This window comes from Anas platyrhynchos, chromosome 1 (assembly GCF_047663525.1).
Source record: "Anas platyrhynchos isolate ZD024472 breed Pekin duck chromosome 1, IASCAAS_PekinDuck_T2T, whole genome shotgun sequence".
Lineage (NCBI taxonomy): Eukaryota > Metazoa > Chordata > Aves > Anseriformes > Anatidae > Anas > Anas platyrhynchos.
This window is the reverse complement of record NC_092587.1, coordinates 77,681,415-77,701,809: the sequence shown is the minus strand read 5'-3', so window position 1 is coordinate 77,701,809 and position 20,395 is coordinate 77,681,415. Positions and strand designations below refer to the sequence as shown.

Below are 20,395 nucleotides of genomic sequence, written 5' to 3'. Positions count from 1 at the left end.
TTTTTCAACTAGAATTTTTACTTTTCAGAAAACAAACAAGAAAATGACAGGATAGCTGTGAACTGTCACTGTGACATTGTTTGTACAGAGGAGAAAGCAGGAAGAATTTTTACTGCAGGTGGATGCTGATTTCTAGGCTGATCCCATCCTGCAATATGTACAATGCATTATGCATCAAATTCTACTCTTCAAGCTGCCATCTGACAAAACAAAGCACAGACTATCTCTGCTCGGTTGCAAGGGAACTGTTTACATTACTTCCTGCCCTATGTTCTTCCAAAGCTGAAAGATTTATTACTAACATCTATTTAGCATGTTTGCCCCATTTGACAAAATATTAAAAAAAAAAATGTTACTCATCTTGCAGTCCAGTGAAGCAACAGATAGGGTAAGAGATGTATCAATAGCTCAGAGGAGGACCACCTAACTTTAGCTGCTTTTTGTCTAACCGCTTGTCAATGCTCTCCTGCTATTTGGTGGAGAAAGACAGCTACTTTCAATATATCCCAGTTTAGACACCTATTTTAGGATGGGATGAATCACCCTCTTGAAGAGCCTCTGTTTCTTCATTGACAATAGAGAGTGTCTAGACAGTTGAAAATGGGTACTGTAAGATGACTAGAGTTAGCTGATATGAATCCCACCTTCAGTTGGTATGAACCATCCAACTTAAATAAATAAATAAATAAACAAACAAATAAATAAATAAATAAAAAGCTTGGTACAATAAAACACACACACACACACACACACACACACACAAAAAAAAAAAAAAAGGCAAAAAGCTTTAAGCTCTAAATCACCAGAGTGATCGATTCTCAAATTCTGAACTAAATTAATATGTTTATCCATTTAGAGCTTCTTGAGAGCATCTTGCCTACAAAGTTGTTTCTCCATGTATGCCCTTGAAAACACAACTCTGCTACCCTACTTGTTCCTGTGTAGTTAGCAACAACTGCGCTTAGACTAGTCATGGTAAGCCTGGATACAAGCATACACATAGAGAATGAGTCACAAAAAGAGGTGGATTTAAACAGAAAAAGAAGAGAAATGTTAAACATTAAATCAACAGCACCCCAAAAAGCATAACTTCAGACATTTCAGAACATGAAGACTGCTGGGTGAAGCCTAATTAAATAACAAAATCACAAAAAGTAAAAACAAAGTCCTCTAGGCACTTTTAAAATCCCAATGTGTATCTGTGCCCCTAGGGAGCTAAATATTTGCTGACAATCATGTCTTACATAACTTTGGTTCTTTCTGTTTATCTGGCTATTCTGCATCTTTCAGAGAAGAAGTAAGAAAAGAAAAAGCATAAAAAGTGGGAAATCAAGAATGTAAACAACATGATTAGGTTATTTTCCCTTTAAAAATAAAAATACTAAATCTCTGTGTTTTAGTGGCTTCTATTAAGTTCTTTTTAAAAGGAACGGAATAGAGACATAATACTGAATTTCATTAAATGAACAGGGGAATAAAAAATCATCAAACAAGCAAAAAAAATTTTTTTAAGATGATATGAACATCAGGAATGTATTAAACAGATAAATGGACCCTAGGGGCTAATATTTCTCAGAAACCACGACAGCTTCATAAAAGACAGGATTTATATATTTTTGTGTGATGAATAAAGTTGGGGTAAGAAATTGATTTCACTTTAAAAAGCTTGGGCGAAAAATAAGAAAGCACAATATTCATTCCACATAAAATACCCTTTTATTGAATAGTAACTTTTGAATGGATAGTTTCAATTTTCATTAAGGAAATATCCATATTATTCAGATAAATAAGATTCTTGGAGGAGACCTCAAGCACTGCATTGGCAAAGCTTCCATTCACTTTCAACAGGATAGTGTTATTAGGAAGTCTGGATTTTACTGAATGATTTATAAAAAGTCAAAATGTTGATACTATAAATAAAACCATTTTCCTCTAATGCACTACTGAATATCTTCAGAAGCTGCCATCTTCACTTGCTAGAGTTATGCTGGGTTTGAGTTAAGTAGTTCACTTAAAATATAACTTGACAGTTATGATAGACTCCTTTCGTTTAGAGTAACAAGGTTAAGTAATTTTGTTGTACAGCTACATTATCATATAGAAAAGGGACTGCTTTACATAGCTTTTGCAACACGGCTAGCAAAAAGCTTTGGTAAGGTATGACATCTCCTTGCTGTATGCAGAATTATAAAAATAATGGTTGAAGTAACATGAAATAGAATCTTTCTATGGGATGTGACAACTTCTGTTTCAAACATCTTACTGTCACCTCTATTTTTCCACACTTGGGAGAAAAAAGAAAAAGTTCTACTGAAAAAAAAAATATATTTGAATTATTTTTGTGGTCTCTGTATGCTTCAACAACCAGACTCAAACTCAGACCTGAAACCTACTGGTTAAACTAAGCTTCAGTTTAAGAACAAAGCCCCTCAAGATCTGTATTGTCTACTGATCAGTTTTTATGAGAACTATATAGATTGGTTTCCAGCTTCAATAGCTATGAAAATTATATATATATTCTTAACTAGGTCCAGTTAAGTGTTTATTTAACTAAAAAATGTTTTCAAATCAAAGTGGTAAAAGTAATTCTCAAGCTAGGGATCCAGATTATATGCCATCAAAAGTTGAAAGCCATAACATCAGAAACTGGCTAAAGAACAAGACAATGGTGATAAGACAATAGTTAAAACTGCTCTTCATTATGCAAAAAAATTTCTTCCTGAATGCCAAAAAATCTGAACAAAAAGAACACATTTACATCCATTTTAATTCTAACAATAGGCTTGATCTGAGTAACAATCATGCCATAAAGTCACTATTTCCTAGAAATGCTTTTATAAACACAAAATCCATATGATTATTCAAATTAAGGATCTTAAGCCTGCCTCTACTTTAATAACATTTTTGCCTCTATATTAAAAGGCTCTTTTTGATTCAGCACTAGCAAGAGCAAAACTGTTTCTGATAGCCTATTTTGCAATACCCTTAACACACATGATTACTGGACAGAGAGCCTGAGACTTGTTGCAGAACTGGTGACACCTAGAGTGGTGAAATCTGGTTGAATTGTTTTAGTCCCAAGTTTTGATTGGGGCATTCTCTACAGGGTGGGTTGTTTTTTTTGTCATTGCTGTTTTCAAAAGGAATTAAAATACAGGGGCATATTAAAATAATTGGAATTCTTTAAGTACAGTGCATTACATGTGTGAATTGAATTAGCTGGAATCATTTTTGAATGACATGCTACTTGATATGATTAAAACCACCAGAAGTTTGCTATTATTTACACTGCCAACAGAAGCAGATCATTGTATTCAAACAGAATCTGTCCTTATTCAATAAGCAGTTCCTTTAGAAGAGGTCGAAGTGGGACTTACCTTCTTCCAGGGAATGTGTAAACATTTTATCAGCCTGTGATTATCAGCCCGGCACTGAAGTAGCTGAGCTACTTAACTGTCAGAATATGGGTTATTTTCGAACACTGTTCTTGGATGATCCCATTACTTGTGTTGTTGCTTATGGATATGGAACTAGCCACATAGCAGAGGATTAAAAATAAATAAATAACAACCAACCAAAAAATAAAACACTGTTAAATGGTTGCTGGTAGACATTTTTTATTTCTATTTTCCCTGCTTTGTTACAATACAAGAAGGAGAGAGTAAAGGAGAGATATTGGGACAGTATATTCTTTCCTTCACAGAAAATACGAATTTGAAGTAGTGCATGAGACTGAGAAGTTCAAGTGGATCATAGGATGAAAGACTGTTTCACTTGTTCAAACACTGTTTTAGATTTCAGGATGACCACACAGTTGTAGCAAAGAGATCAGAAGTGACTACCTCTGCTGTAACGATTTTCATGTCTCCAGAGAAAGTCAGCAAGAAGGACCAGCACTTTTTGGACCTGTTCTGGATGCACTATCTTGAAAGATGCTGTCAGAGCAAGAGGCCATCTCATGTACTTCCTGGCAGCCACTGACTTCCTAACCAATCTCATAAATCAGGCTGCTCCCCAGCAATTGGTGCTTCAAGCATCTGAATGTAGCACTTCCCCACAGTCTGTTTCTGTTAAACTGGCTCCAGACATACTGCAGGTTTCCAGGAGGAGGCATCCATGCTGCTCACAACTGCAGGAGGATGTGTAAGTATGGGCAACAGGGCTAGCAGAACCTGAGGCCAGGAGAAGCCACTAATTATCTATACCTTTCCTAACTTCTTTGGTTTTCTGAGGTTATCCCCTCATATCCTTGTTTTCTTGAGCAAGGCTTATTGAGCAAAGACTTTCTAAAAACATTTTTCAATCCATAGTTAGTTGTTGTTAACTCACTCTTATTTTGGAAGCCCTTTCCCAAATAAAAAAAAAAAAAAAAAAAAAAATGTTGCCACTAATTTTTACTACTATTTTTACCCTATAATTACATGAGGACTTTCCCGAGAATCTCTGCATGCACTCCACCTACTAACATGAAGCTTACACACTAAGGACAAAGCCAAACCAGATGTAAGCATGTTTGGAAAAGACTTAATCAAAATATCATTACTTGAAACAGAGAATGTAAACAGTAAATAAACTAGCATGGTGCCTCAGTCTATTTCTGGAAGAGAAGTTTGTGTTTTTCTCATTATTCATTCAGAGCTTTCCCAGCTCAAATCCAGGCCATTGAAGAACAGCATCAACAGCATCAACACTAGCTCTGTAACCGTGAGCACACTGAGTAAGCCTAATGTAGCATAAAGCTCCTAGACCATATTATTTGGAATTAAATGACTGAGGAAGTCTGCTTCACCCTAATATTCTACCTCCTTCTTCCACACCTTAGCAATACAGCAATATTGTAATAATAATAATAATAATAATAATAAAACTTTCCACATTTTTGCCATTAAATAATTAGCATCGGAGACAGATGACTTTACCAAGGGCCCTGCTAACTTTCTCTGGAGTATGACCCTCAGGGTTGCTTTCAGCTGGATCAGCATTAATGTCTGAAAGCCAGCTACTCACATAACTAGCCGTTTCCAATCTCAAGAGTATCAGGGAAGATAGCTGAGACAGTGGCTGTATAGATCAGTATGCCACAAAACTTGCCCCATAAAATTAAGAAAGAAAGCACTCTATCCTAGAAGAATATGCTCGTGTTCAGTTCTCATTCCAGCAGATGCAAAAATAATTTTTCCTGTTCTTTCCTACATTTTTCCTTTTCCTTTCCTACATTTTTCCTTTTCCTTTTCTATATTTTTCCTGTTCCTTATGAGATTTAGGGGCCCAGCTGTCATCTTGTATTTCCCTAATTTCACCACATTTTGCACAGTGTGGTTGACAGCACCCTAGAATCCCTATAGATACTGCCTCACAGATAGTCACAAATAGGCCTCATGATACAGAATTTAGAGAATTTTCCAATTGTTTTTGTGTGTGTGTGTGTGTGTTTTATTTGTTTGTTTTTGTTTTCCTAGCAAGATCATTTCCACAGGAAAGGAGATTTCCTCCCTCACTCTGAAGTGCAACAAGGGAGAAGAACCCGACCTGCAAATGTATTCCTCCTTCCGAGACTTTTTTTTTATATATATTTTTTTTATTTTTTTTCCTTGGGAAAGCTTGAAGGGGGAAAAAGGAAAGAAGGAAAATCAGTAAATAACTAACTATGGCTTTGAAAGCAGTACAGCACGGTCAGCATAATGAGACAGGAGAGGATAAGCTTTGAATAGTTCTCCCACAGAGAACTAGTTTCATCCTAGAGCTGCAGCTCTTCCTTTCTTCATTTAATCATCATATTAAGTAATAGATTTTACTGTATAAAGTCTGCAGAATTTGACTTACTGCTACAACATGTCTGTGGAAAGAACCAAGACTCTGTATGTTTTAAGAAATTCTCCTCTGTACCCTCTATTTAGAAATGCAAGTAGAAGACTCCAGTGAGATCAATCATAGTCATAAATTTTACTGCTCAGATATTACACTACATTTATTTATATATCCTGAAAGAGACTGGAGATTGGGAATCTGACTAATGCTAAGGTTATAAATTGATCAAAGAAATCTAAACCTAAATGCAAACTTCCTACTCATCCAAACACATCCATCACATTCTAACAATTTGAAGTAAAATTCTAATCCAAAGTGATCTGAACTTTTTTTTTTTTTTTTAAGCCAGACAACTGCATCAATGCATATTCACTGACAAGGAAAATATAAATAAATAAATCATAAAAAAAAAAAGACTATTTAGTTTGTTGGTTGTATTACCATCAGATGTAGAGAACCAGCACAAATCACTTTGACTTCAGTTTCTCTTGTGTTTTCTATATCCTATAAAACCTTGTTTTAATTAAAGTTTGCATAATCATACCCTATAACTGAAATCAAGTTATCCACTAAGTAAGCTGGCACAGATTGCAAACTGATTTTACGTGCTTGATGTGTTCCACCCTGTGCCTTGGAATCTGTGTAATCTCTCTCAAAAAAAACACTTGTTGTTTCAATCTGATGAAGTAATAAAGAGTATATCTGCCTTATTTTTTTCCATTGTGGTTCACTCTGAAACCTAAAAAACACTGCTCTTACATGAACACCCAGCCATTGTGCTGCAGCTAGAAGTAGGCAAGAAAGCAAATAAATAAATATAAATAATATATTATTTTATATAATAAAATAAAATAAAAATTACACTGGTGATGTCAATCTGTTGATAAAGACATTTCTTTTGGGCAAAAATATTTGTTATCAACAACAGTTTGGAATGTCAAAGTATCTGGGATTTCTCCTTTGCAAATAGAATAAGTTTGACATTCAAATCCATGTAAATCTACCAAGATGTTATTTTGCCAGATCAACTTTTCAAAGCAAAGCTGAACTTAAAAGTCTGGATAAACAAAACGTCATGTGAGTCACATACCAGGGGAAGTTTCAGTACAAAGCGTGTCTCAATAAAGCCCAAATGCACAGATATACAGTAAAGCATAAATATTTTTAGAAGTCTTTATCACTTGTTACCACCCAATATGTCATCTGTTTAACCTTTTGTAGTACTTGCTATGTCACTCTCTTATATATGTGCTCCTTAAACCCATGTACTTTTTTATCACCTCCTCTTTAATGTCTTTACCTTTTAAGGCATTAAAAGGTAATGTTGCAACCACAGAACACTCCCAGTGCACTTACCTTTCCCCAGTTTGCAGTAAATAATATTAAGTCACATGGTACTCTCCTATAGAAATGTCACACTTCTCCTGCCACCCTGCACATAACGTTTCCCCTAATCATTGCTTTGCAGGAGGTTTGATCTCCACATCCTGAGTTTGCTGCAATTTGTCTTGCATTGCTTGAATGCTTCTATCCAGCACTCTCACTCCTTCCTCTTCTTAAAACAAAGATAACTTATGAAAAGGTTAGTTTCAGCAACATCCCTGCACATAGACAGGAGATCTTATACCACCTGGTTCTGAATATAACCTGACACATCCTATTACTAAGAGTACTAAAGGGAATAGAAAAAGGACTTATATTAGGGTAGAAGGAAAAATAGCAAGTTGCCTCCCAATCCTTTACTGAATTCAAAACAAGCAAACAAACAAAAAAAACAAAAACAAAAACAAAAACAAAAACAGGAGAATATTGAGAACATGGAAGTACAGCTTGTGGGTAGGACACTGGCACACTTGAGATGAGACACTTAGGGAGGTCACAGCAACAGCTCTGCTCCCTCAGAGCTCTCATTTTACCCCTTGAGCATTAGAGAGCAGGGCAAGGTCATTCTCAATCAGCAGTAGGGCCAGCCACACTCCAGACTTTCTCTTTCTACACAACCCCTGAGACATCAGAAGTCAGGACCTCTTCTTCAGCTACAAGATTCCCATTTCAGCTCTATTATGAAGATCCTTCCCCATCCCCTTAGTCCCATTCACCTCCTACCGCTTACAGTGACCTTTGCATAGCCTGCCCATACCTATACAGTACCCAATAATTCCAAACCTTTGGCTCTCCGGTACTGGCAAGGCCCCTGTTCTCCTGTCCTTCCAGCCTCTTAGCATTCATACTGTTCCAGAGGCTGACGGCACCTATCCTGCTGTGCTGTATTTCAGCACAGATACGACACCTGAAAGATTCAAATACCACTGAGAATATGATTTTGCTGTGATCGGATACTACTGTCTAAAGAACCAAAAGTAAACAGAAAGTGGCTTGCCACTTGAATGTAGTTACGCAGCTGAAGCCATAAAACAAATAAAGCTGTTATGCCTTAACCTAAGATAAATAGATAGATAGATAGATAGACAGATAGATAGATATGATGGCAATGCAGAAGGACCTAGTACCGTCATAGTACCCTCACTACCACACAGAATCTCTTCCTCCCTTTTATCTCCACATCATCAGTACACAGCCAATTTCTCATTGGCAAGCCATGGGGATTACCATCCACACTTACCCTTGGTCCAGACTGCACGTGATAGATGAGCTAGAGTTGTCTGCCCATGAACTGCAGCCCCGCACTGACTCCTGACAGCCCCAGAACTGCAGAGTTTATTTCTCTGCTCCCCCACTGAAGTCCACTCTCTCCAGCAGAGCAGTTGAATCCAAATCCAGTGTTCAAGCTGCTCTTCTCTCTTTCAAAGAAAACTTACAAAAGCAGCTGCAAGCCCAGGAAGACAGCCAAGTTTGTTTGCCCTTGAAAGAAGGTGGTCATACAAGATGAAAGACAGAATGAGCAGAAAAGTCCTAAGGAAAAAATATACACTCTACATCTCCTCTAGGCATTAGTCAAAAATTTTACAAGTTGGGCAGCAAAATGCCACTTTCATAATCCCTGGTGGAGTTTTGTGATTTGTTTTGTTTTGTTCTTTAATTCACCACAAATAAAGAAATTCCTAACGTAACAGCATGCATATTGCCAAGAAGAAAACACCAAATTGATGAACTGAGGTTCTATCTCATTAACATAATGTGTAAAAGAGCCTAATAATTCCTTTACACAGTGCAAGAAATGCCCTCAGAATTAATATAGTTGCAGTTTCTATAAGCAACAGCGTCAGCAAAGAAGGTAAAGGTCTGTGCTTAATAAGTGTCAGAGTGGCAGATGTTGAGATCGTGAATGAGTTAATACACACACACACACGCGCGTATGCCTTTGGCCCATTTGCAATAATGCCATGAGGTGGCTCTTACAAGACAGTAGAAGGGCATTTCTATAGAACAAAACCTCTGGAAAGCAGAGAAGACAAGGGCAAACTATTTGGAGAGAAGAAAGAATGCTTCCTCACTGACACCCCAAATGTGGTGAAAACAATCTCCACCTTCCTTTGCTTCCTTCTCTCTGGTTGGAGAGTAGTTGGGAATTATCCTTAATGCTTCCGTGGACACAGGCCATGGGCATCAGTGCCAAGCCTGAGGATTGTCCTCTTATTCTGAGTGATGATCCCAGATTTGCCCAGATTACCAGTTTATTAACACTGTGGCTCTGTTCTTCAAAGAGGCAGTCTTCCAAACCTTCCATTTTTGTTCTTTTCAATTGAACTGATGCATTAAGTAAGCTTTTCTGGATGAACTAAGGTTAGCACATGTCTTGGACAGGTGCACTCTTTGCTGGGTTAAAAACTGTCTGGACAGCTGGTCCAGAGAGTAGTGGTGAAAGGAGTAAAATCAAGGTGGTAACCCATCACCGGTGGTGTTCCCCAGGGGTTGGTGGTGGGGCCCATCCTCTTTAATATCTCTATTGATGATTTGGATGAGGGAATTAAGTGTACCCTCAGTGAGTTTGCAGATGACAACAAGTTGGGAGGAAGTGTCAATCTGCCGGAGGGTAGGAAGGCCCTGCAGAAGGACCTGGACAGGATGGGTCAATGGGCAGAGGCCAACGGGATGGGGTTCAACATGGCTAAGTGCTGCATCCTGCACTTTGGCCACAACAACACCATGTAGCGCTACAGGCTTGGGGGAGCGTGGCTCAAAAGTTGAGGAAAAGGATCTGGGGGTGTTGGTCGATGCTCACCTGAACATGAGCCAGCAGCGTGTCCACGTGGCCAAGAAGGCCAACAGCATCCTGGCTTCTATCAGGAATAGTATAGACAGCAGGACCAGGGAGGTGATCGTCCTGTGCTCTTCTCTGGTGAGGGTGCACCTCAAGTACTGTGTTCATCTTTGGGCCCCTCAGTACAAGGACACTGAGGCCCTGGAACATGCCCAGAGAAGGACTACGAAGCTGGTGAAGGGTCTGGAACACAAGTCCTGTGAGAAACAGGTGAGGGAACTGGGGTTGTTTAGTCTGGAGAAGAGGAGGCTCAGGGGAGACCTTATTGCGCTCTACAACTACCTGAAAGGAAGGTATTGGGAGCTGGGTGTCAGTCTCTTCTCATAGGTAACTAGCAATAGGACTAGAGGGAATGGCCTCACACTGCACCAGGGGAGGTTCAGGTAGGAAATTAGGAGACATTTCATCGCAGAAAGAGCAGTCAGGCATTGGAACAGGTTGCCCAGGGAGGTGGTAGAGTCACCATCCCTGGGGGTGTTCAAGGAAAGCTTGGGCCTGCTGCTTAGGGACATGGTTTAGTGGGTGACATTGGTAGTAGGGGGATGGTTGGACCAGATGATCTTGAAGGTGTTTTCCAACCTTAATGTTTTTATACTTAACAACAGATTTGACACAGATGAACAAACTGGCTCTCTAGATGAAATGCAGCAACAAGAATCAACATAATATTCCCACTCTTTGCTGGTATAGCCTCATGTTGTGTGTGCAGTTTTGGCTTCCAAAAGGATAAGAAGGACATAAAACTATCAGACAGCATCCAGAGGAGGCCTAAAAATATGGTGAAGGGTCTAGAGGGCATGATGTGTGAGGAGTGGCTGAGATCCCTTGGTTTGTTCAGCCCCGAGCAGAGCAGGCTGATGGGAGGCCTCATGGTGGCCTGCAGCTCCCTCACGAGGGGAGCAGAGGGGCAGGCTCTGAGCTCTGCTCTCTGGGGACAGCGACAGGACCCGAGGGAACGGCATGGAGCTGGGACTGGGGAGGGGCAGACTGGGTGTTAGGGAAAGGTTCTGCACCCAGAGGGTGGTTGGGCATTGGAAGGGGCTCCCAAGGAAAGTGGTCACAGCACTGAGCCTGTCGGAATTCAGGAAGTGTTTGGACAACACTCTCAGACATGGGGTCTGGTTTTTGGGTGGTGCTGACCAGACCCAGCAGTTGGACTTAAATACCCTTATGTGTCCTTTTCAACTCAGGATATTCTACCATTACTAAGAGTCAAGCTGTATTAAGTTCAGGACAAATAAAAACTACAGATGTAGTTTTTAGATTCATATCTGATGGCTACAGGTATCAGGTGAACAGGAACTAGCACAATCAGTGGAAAGGCTGAGCTGGGGGAGAGAGGGTAGGAAATAATATTGCTACTGCTGTAAAATACCTTCAGCCATTGAGCAACCTAATTATTGCAGTGACACTCCTTTGATTTTTAGAGTGGCAAAACAAAAACAAAACAAAACAAAAAAAAAAAAAAAAAAAAGAGGAAAGGATTAAAGACTCCTGTAGCTCAGTACTATGGTGTGCATCATTTATGAGGGATTTTAGGAATGAAAATAACCCTTAATATTATTTATGTTCATAGCTTACATTAGACATAGGAAAAAAAAAAACAAAAAAAAAAAACTTGGCAATGAAATGTTAGTAGATGTTATATATAGCTCTTAATAAAAAGAAAACGATCATATAAAAAGTAGGTGAGCTAGTCAAAGGAGAAACTAATATAAGAAAAAAAAAAAGAAAAAAAAAAGAAAAAAGCAGAAATTGAGGATCTTCATATAATTCTTCAGATGTCAGTTTGGACACAGAAAGATACCCTAGAGACTGTCTAATTGAATAGCCTGGGGGCAGGTTAAGAAAAGGGAGAATGGAACAGATACGCAGAGGATATAGAAAGCAGTAATCAGAAAGCTCACAAGCAATCACCTATGGCAAAGAAATATATTTATGTAGACCATGCTAAGTTCTGGAAACCAAAAAAACAAAAAAAAAAAAAAAAAAGGAGAAAAAGAAGAAGTAGCACTTCAACCAGACAGGATTCTGAAATAATTTCTACCAAACCACAGAGTACATATTATTTTGCAGGCATAAATCTAATGATAGGTGCTAAAGAGCTCTGTACTATCAGGAATACAATTCTGACTGTGATGTATCTTGTCTTGGGGAATAAAACTAAAGAAATCAGTCAACATCTTAAGACAAAAAGTTCCTTCCCAGAAGTGCCCAAGGCAATTGGAAGGGAACATACCAGTTCTTCAAACCTAAAATGCTGAAGTCCCACATGTAGAAGTATGTATTTCCATAAAAAGGGATTTACATTATCAGTATGTCAGCAGAGTTTTATCTTATGACTCTGCCCATTTTAGTGAAAATATAGCCAATTATTCTTGATAGAAATAGCTTCATACTATTTTTTGTTTCAGGGATTGATTTGGTTCACTATGGAAATTTAATGAAGAACACTAACAGAGGAAATACAAAACTAAAAGTGTGCAGCTTTTTAACTTGTTCATGGTGGTACCTGTTAAATATATTGTCTTTGGAGATAAACTTTATTTTTCAAATGAAGAAATTCACAATTTGATGAGATCATTGGGTTTTCCTCCCAACTCCTAGAGCATTAGTTCAGCTAAAGGCAGCATCTTTTGTACTCTGAGGTCTTCTGCAGAACTTGGCCAAGTATTCAACTTCCTCAAAGCTGATTATTTCAATGCTTAATGCATCTTAGGCTCTCCAGTTGCATATAAACTTCACACATTCATAGTACATATTGAACTTCTGTTCTATTCAACTATAGGAGCAGACTCCCTCTAAATGGAAAATGTTCTAAATCTTCCCATAAAACACAATAATGAGCCATGGTCACTATGACCAATAATTTAAAAGCAAAATTCTCCTGCTCCAAAACATAGACACTGTGTCTATGTTTTTGTCTATGTCTATTACTTGGCAGTAACATTAACTACCCACACATGAAGTGTCAGTGCTCATGACAGCTTCATTAGGGCATTCAATGAAAAAATGAGCAATAACAAAGCCCAATTCACTTTGCTTCCTGCTCAAAGAAAAAAAAATCTGGATAGTTTTAAATTCAGAACTGAAATTCATAGGAATTACAGAAGAAATCCACAGCTATGGATGCTTAGGATCTCCCCCCCAAATGGGGCATTTATTAAAGTTTGCACATCACATAAGAAATAAATAATCCACTCTCTTTAACACACGCCACAAGGACTAGTTTATCTTCAAAGCACTAAAAAAAATATCATCGAATTGAAAGCAATCATAAAGAGCTCTACTGAACAGAATACAATTACCCACATAGTTAAAATCAATGTGTGCTTATGAGAGGTCTGTATTTTTCCTCTATTCGTTCTGCTTTCACTTCTGCTTCAGCTACAATCCTATTTCACTGATGCTCCTTGTCTTTCTTCAACCCTTGTTGCACTTTTCCCACACTTGTTGAATTCTGCATGTGATTCCATCTTTATCTTTTACCTTGCTAAAAATTATAAGTATACAAAACAACTATTATTATTATTATTATTATTATTATTATTATTATTATTATTGTTTTGTATCTTCAATTCCTGTTCTAGACTAAAGCTTTTTTTAGGGGAATGTAGAATAAAGGCATGATCCTTCAGCTTCATGTTTAAATCTTCTAGGCTGCTCTCTACTCCAAGAGACAGGAGTGGGGCAGTTTACAAGTACTTAAGACTTTCCTTTAGACCAACCTAGAATTTACTAGTGGGAATTAATTTCCTTCCTGCTCACAGGCTGGCTCTGACCTTGAACAAACTTTTGTGTCACCTGAGGAAAAAAAAAGAAAGCAAGAACTACTGCTTCCCAAGAATCTCATGAAGTGCAATTGAGACCAAAATTTTCCACCATACACTTGTACATCAGGTGAGATGGATAATATCTGGCAGCGCAAATGCCTTTCATTTGGGAAATATTGATACCTTTTTTGGACTCAGCTGAACATGGATATCCTTTCACCATGTTCACATGTGCAAACCTACTACTCATATAGACATTCAGAGACCAAGAACACTTCTAAGACTGTTTCACTAGCTCACTTACTGAATTTTCTGAAAAACACAAGAAAATAAGAAATAACAAAATGATGGAACTGAAAAGCTATGTATTGAATGAACCTACTTCACTAGGTGTTCTTGCCTCTTTTTTCCCTCCAAAAACTGAAAGAGCTACATGATGCATCAGCACTGCTGCTAACTGTCTTTCTGACAATCTAGCATAACTTATAGCTAGAAATATTTTTTCCTGACTGAGATTTTGAGCAGTATTCAAACAGGCTGCAGGAGAGAAAAAAGACAATTTTCACCACTGAATTTATTATACTCTTTTTTTGATCATGGTTATCATTGAGTAAATTCTCATTACTTGAAATACACCTAGAATTATAACCCTCAGGTTCATATAGGCAGCAATAAACAATAATTGGATTTATACATTTTTCCCAATACTGACCAATCAGAATGAATGTAAGTCTGTTTATTTATTTATTGTAATAATTATCTGTCTATATGGTTTATTTTCTAAGCCATGCTATTCAAAAATATTTCTATGAATGCATGCTGTGATAAACCACATGTCTGAATTGATCTTGATTGGATAGGTTTGTGTATTGTGACAAATCTTTTACAAAATGTGATGAAATCCTGCTCAGAAAAATGTGTTTATTAGCAAGGGTGTTATGGTGTCCAATAATACTGACAGAAGTCTCTGTCTAGATTTAAGGCACACTATTTTTTTTGTCATTCTCTTCACCCACACTAAAAAGAACACTGCTAAGTCAATGCAGCAAATGTCCTACAAGAAATACTGGTGTATATAAAAGGGTATCTTTATTTGTAAAAATAATTTTAAGGAGAAAGGCATATTTATTCATGAACAGGGAAAAGACCAGGGGACAGTTTCTCTCAGTTTCATTTGGGCAACTTTGAAGGGTACTCTATCTAGGTAAGGTAAACACTGTCAGAATCAGGCCACAAATTACATGTTATTTAGCCTACCTACATCTTGTGAAATCATATATATATATACATACATATCATATATATAAAGGAAAATTATAGATCATTTTAAACAAGAAATTGGTCCTTGACTTTGTAAACTGAAATGGCTTGAAGTCAAAAGAACTGCTGATTCGTGCTCCTGGCTCAGTCCTTATTTTTCTCACCAGTAAATTCACAGGGATTCTGTATTTACTTAAGAATATTTTACAAACCTCTAAAAAAAGGGGGAAAAAATAATGTATTTTATGTAACTTGAAAGATGTTTGTGAAATACCGATTTTTGAAGGTAATGTCCTTATTATTTTTACTTACACAAGGCCATTTTTTCTGGTCCCAGTAAATGATTTTTAAGGTCACGGTTATTCTGTCAAACAAGGTTTTGATTTTAAACCTTGACCAACATATTTGTAATTTAATGAATTCTGCCCAGAAGATAGGGCCATACTGACCTTTTCAAAGAAATTATATGACAAAAGAGAAACCAATTCTGACAGCTTCCTGCTATTACAAAAATTTCATGTTCCAAAAACTTGTGATCAAGTCGAGACTCTGATACACCAGCAGAGTTAAATGAGAGCATCTGTGTTAAAATGACTCATCAAAAGGGACTAATGTAAAAAAACATTGCAGAAGGGTTTCTTTCTCTGCACATGATTCATAAACCTTAACAAAAAATAAAAAAATAAAAAATAGAAAGCTCTGCACTTGGAAAGTAAGAGGCCAGAAGACAGGAAACTGTCACATTTTAATAAATAACAGGTTCTTTCTGGAGATTTTATGAAGTTACTAAGCCTAATTTTCCTTGCACCCTCAGTTTTGTGCTGTTGGAATCATGATTTTTAAGACTTACTAGAACATTTTAAAAATAATACACTGTACTGGTCTATTATGTTTTTTAACTTTGTGTGAGAATATACAATTTGCCTATTGGAATCTGTGTGCTAAAGAAAAAGGTGCTACAAGGAAGTTACAACCCATCTAAATCTGTGTAATTAAAGCCAGCAGGTATTTCATACAATTTTTAGTTAAACCACTAGATTCTTATAAGTCCATAGTTCTGAAGAAGTAAGGGAGGTACAAGAATTTATCACTAGCTGCAAAGATGTCTCAACCAGTACATCTGCTGAGTAATCTCTTAGCCTGCATGTGTAAAAATACAGTGCTTACGTATCTTATTCAATTTAATTTACTTCCACAAGGAGTTATTTCTGGGGTTATTCTGTTCTCCTTCAAGAATGAGATTTGAGCTGCATATGGCACTTGCAGAGGTCTCATCTCCAGTGTTAAAAACTTCTCTGTTGCTCAGCATTTACACTCAAGGAGGAAGTATATGGTATTTTATTTCTGTTGCACTGTATTCTTTTAAACTTACAGTCAGAGTTTTATAAATATCCATGTACAGAATTGTCTGTGTATACCCTAATTTGCCATACATTACAGATAACATCACAGAGTGTGGCGTTCTAGTAAGAAGCCATGTAATGTAACACGTTTAAGATTTCAGAGTTTTAAAATACTACCTAGAAATTATGTACTGAATGAAATTGGTAACCGCAAGTTATCTGTGATAGCAGAGCAGAGAAGAAATCTAACGTATAATATGCACTGCAGTTTTTCACCATAAACCCCTGGAGAAATGATAAAAAAAATAAAGCAGTACACAGAACTTTCTGTGTCTGTTCTGATGGTTTCATTTATCAACAAACAAGTTTAGCTCCATGACAAGACTACAATAAGGGAACTGTAAAGTTAAATGTGAGCAAATGTTATTTGTTTTAGCTATCAAAACTTATTACTATCAGAACCACTGGCAACGTCATGGGCTTGCAAGAAAGAATCAAAAGCTATGTTTTTTTAAACTATTCTTTTAAAAACAGTTAACATGTGGTATGGATATTTTTTTTTTCCTTACCTTGTGCCTCCAAAACAAGCCAGGGAAAATAATAAAGCTTGAAAAAAAAATAAAAGTTAAATCTTTATAGTAAATGAAAATCTCCTGGGGAGAATTACACGTACATGACTAAATCACTGTTGAAGATTTTATGTAAATTCTGTTGATATGCTAAGGTTCCTGGCCACATCAACAGAAGACCATTTGGAACCAGCTTTAGAAATATTGCTAGGATGGGCAAATAAAACTGATCTGTGGAAGCAAGAGATTTGAAGCACCTGATTTAGCATTATCCACAAAATTAACTTACATATTATTTATCATTTCTTCCAGACCTGGAAGGATAAAAACAGAGGATAAAAATCCCGGTCCGCAGGTAGGGGGATGAAGGGGCATCTCTGACTGCTCTAAACTACCAGTAGCCTCCTGGGTTGATGCTACACTTGGCAGGGAGAAAGCATCAGAACAATTTGGTGGTTGGATCATATCACTGTTCAGCAACCCCTGCAGCAAACTACCCCTAACACTGCACCTGGACTTGATTTCATCAGAAATTCATTGCCTAACTCCAAAAGGCATCCCAGAAGCAAACTAACTTTTATGCAAGGTGGATAACCAGGAGAATCATGAGATGAGTAAGAGCTGGGAAGAATTGATAAGGAAGTAAAATATGCAGATAAGTTGTACTGATAAAAACATTTCTGTTAGTCTTTAATTCCCATGACTGGCTTTGCCTGCACACCCCCATACCCTCTGCCCAGGAGTCCTATTATTAATACTCAGGCATGAACTTTATTGTACCTGGCTTCTAGATGGATCTTGGACTTCTGCTAGAGTCATGTCTCCTGATGGGACTTCCTGGATGGACCTGGCTCATCACTACCCCTAGGCAGCCTCTCCATGCTGACAGCTGTGTAGGGCTGTGCCTGTGGGTGAGGGTGAACCCTGCCTGCAGGTCATACCAATCCCAGGCTCCCTGATCAGCTCTCCAATCCCCCTTACCCTTCTGGGACTCTTCATGGGACATGCAGTTCACTCTCCACAGCTGGCTTCAGGGTCCTCAGCCTAGCTCCATGGCTCAGACTAGTACACCCAGATGGGTGGGGAGGCAATAGAGAGCACCAGAAGACCTTATTGGCCTGCCCTGGGACCACACCCTGTGCCTTGGTGCCACATGTCACTTCAGCCCGGGGTTTGCAGCCTTGCCTACACCATGCTGCAGGTGTGCCTGTGCCCAGCCTTATCTTCACCTGGGCTCCTGAACCTGCACCATAGTCCTGCCACTTGCTGCTCCCTAGCAGCTTCCCTGGATGAACTCATCCCCTGCCTGGCACTGCCCCGTGGGAGCTGCTGCCACCACTGTCCTGCCAAAGGAAAAGGTAGCACTTTCTGCTGCTAGTTCCGTGGACACCAACCCTGACTTCCATGACATTCAATAAAGCAGTTCCTATAAAGCCTGCAATACTTAGGGAAGGAAAAATCCCTACAATGCTAATTTAGCAGGACTATCTGCACAGTACGACATGCCACAGGGCTGAGACTTATGAAATATGGTGTGCCCTCTGCTGTCCAGTGAGTGAGACCACTCTCATGAGATCTCGTTCATTACTTCTCTGCTGACCTACTAGTGAAGTATTTCCATTGACTTTGAAAGGGCTAGTTTAAAATATATATATATTTCAGAGGAAGTATTGTTCTGAGAACATCATTTCCAAGTGTTTGGGACACCAGGAAACAAAGTGACAGAGTGACACTTACTATTTAGCCATTGCTAGAAAGCAGAAGAGGAAGGGACAAGCACACATACAAAAATAATGCTATGGGGAAAAAAAAATCTTTCCTGAAAGAATATCACTTCCCAAAGCTGAATTGCGAACCAGACAATTTGCTGAGGTGGCTCTGTGCTTGACCTGTCTGGAGCCAGCCTTCTCCTCAGACGTCACAGTCTGTCCAGGGGCAGTGCAGGTGACAAGCAGAAGCCGGTAGCTGGCAACAGAGCAGCAAAACAACCCCTGATACTGTAAATTGCCCCTGCAGAACTAATCCAGGCTGGTACAGATAGGCACAATTAATGTGAAGTGACACAACTGTGATCTGATAATGAGGTAACAAATAGAACTGTCAAGAGTGCTTCCTTGGGCAATGATAAATGATGTCATTTCTATTTCAGGATGTTTCAGGTGGAAAGAAAGCTTTAACCACACAGACGATGGGATAAGAATGAAAAGTATTATATCCAAGAATAAAAAAAAAAGCGTAGGTTATAGTTATATTGCAAATTACCCATATATTTGGGCTTATGTTCTTGCTGTATACCACTGCATTGTGCATACTGAAAACAGCCATGGTCTTTTCCTTGAGTGGATCCTGATTGAGCCCAGAGGCATTGCTAGGTACCTGGGTACACATCCATCCCAACTATTACTTTTATCTCAACATGGTTGATTCACAGTGTAGTTACAAGGTGGCTAGGAACTACAAGACTTGCACAGTACTTCAACAGTGTTCAGGGAATTCCCCATTTCTGTGTCTTCCAAGTCTCTGGTATGCACTTTCCTATCTGCCCTCTCTTACCCAGGCAAGGGTGGCAATTTATGAAGCCATTTGGTAGTTTAACCAACAGGTTGTTCCAGACTAACAACAAAGCCAAAGACCTCCAGCTTGTCCCTGCAGTGCCAAGCCAAAGATGTTTCTGGTATGCAGCTGGTTGTGCAGCCAAATACAAGAAGTGCTGGTGCCAGTAAAAGGTATATTTTAGGCCCCACTAATGAAAAGTAAATTAATGGTCTACCAGGGCTTGTGCCCTGATGAAGAGGTGCAGTTGCCCCCTGATGAGCGGCTCCAAGACAATGTTGACTAGACCAAGCACCAGTGAGGGTGTGCAACTATATTTAGGTAGACATAGGTTCACACACCTTTTGAAATTCTTCTTGATTCTCATTAAGCCATGACAGAAGTTTGGGAATTCCAGCTTCAGAACTCACATACTGTCCAAGACATCATCAATTCAGCTGAATTGTTAGTAATATTAGTAATGTTAGTAATTGGTAATTACTAATTAATAGGTAATAAATTTTATTAATCTCCTTACGCTGAGTCTGTTTTGCCCATGACAATAATTGTTGAGTGATCCCCCTGTCCTTATCTCAACTCTCGAGCCCTTTTCATCATATTTTCTCCCTCTTTTCCTTTGATGAGGGGGAGTGAGAGAGTGTGGTGGAGCTCAGCTGCCCATCTGAGTAAAACCACCACAGTAACATGCATATGAATATACAGGGCACTACTGATTTCCCTTCTGTTTCTGGACCCCAGGGTGTTCTAACTGAACTGTTTTCTAATGGAATTACCTAAAGACACTATCAGGATAACAGGTCCTCTCAGCCACATCAAGATTCATGAAAAGTGTGAGACAGATACTCCTGCTCTCCCATCTCATGCCCC

At 38.5% G+C, this 20,395-nt stretch overlaps 1 protein-coding gene across 1 annotated transcript in view; it reads right to left on the bottom strand.

The window, feature by feature from the left end:
* The window catches only part of SLCO1A2 (solute carrier organic anion transporter family member 1A2), a 51,178-nt gene extending 42,614 nt beyond the window's left edge, over positions 1-8,564 (bottom strand). The window contains exon 1 of the mRNA XM_072042494.1: positions 8,432-8,564. The gene's annotated coding sequence lies outside the window, so the exon portion shown is untranslated. The remainder of the gene's footprint in view (positions 1-8,431) is intronic.
* Between the last annotated feature and the right edge of the window lie 11,831 nt (positions 8,565-20,395).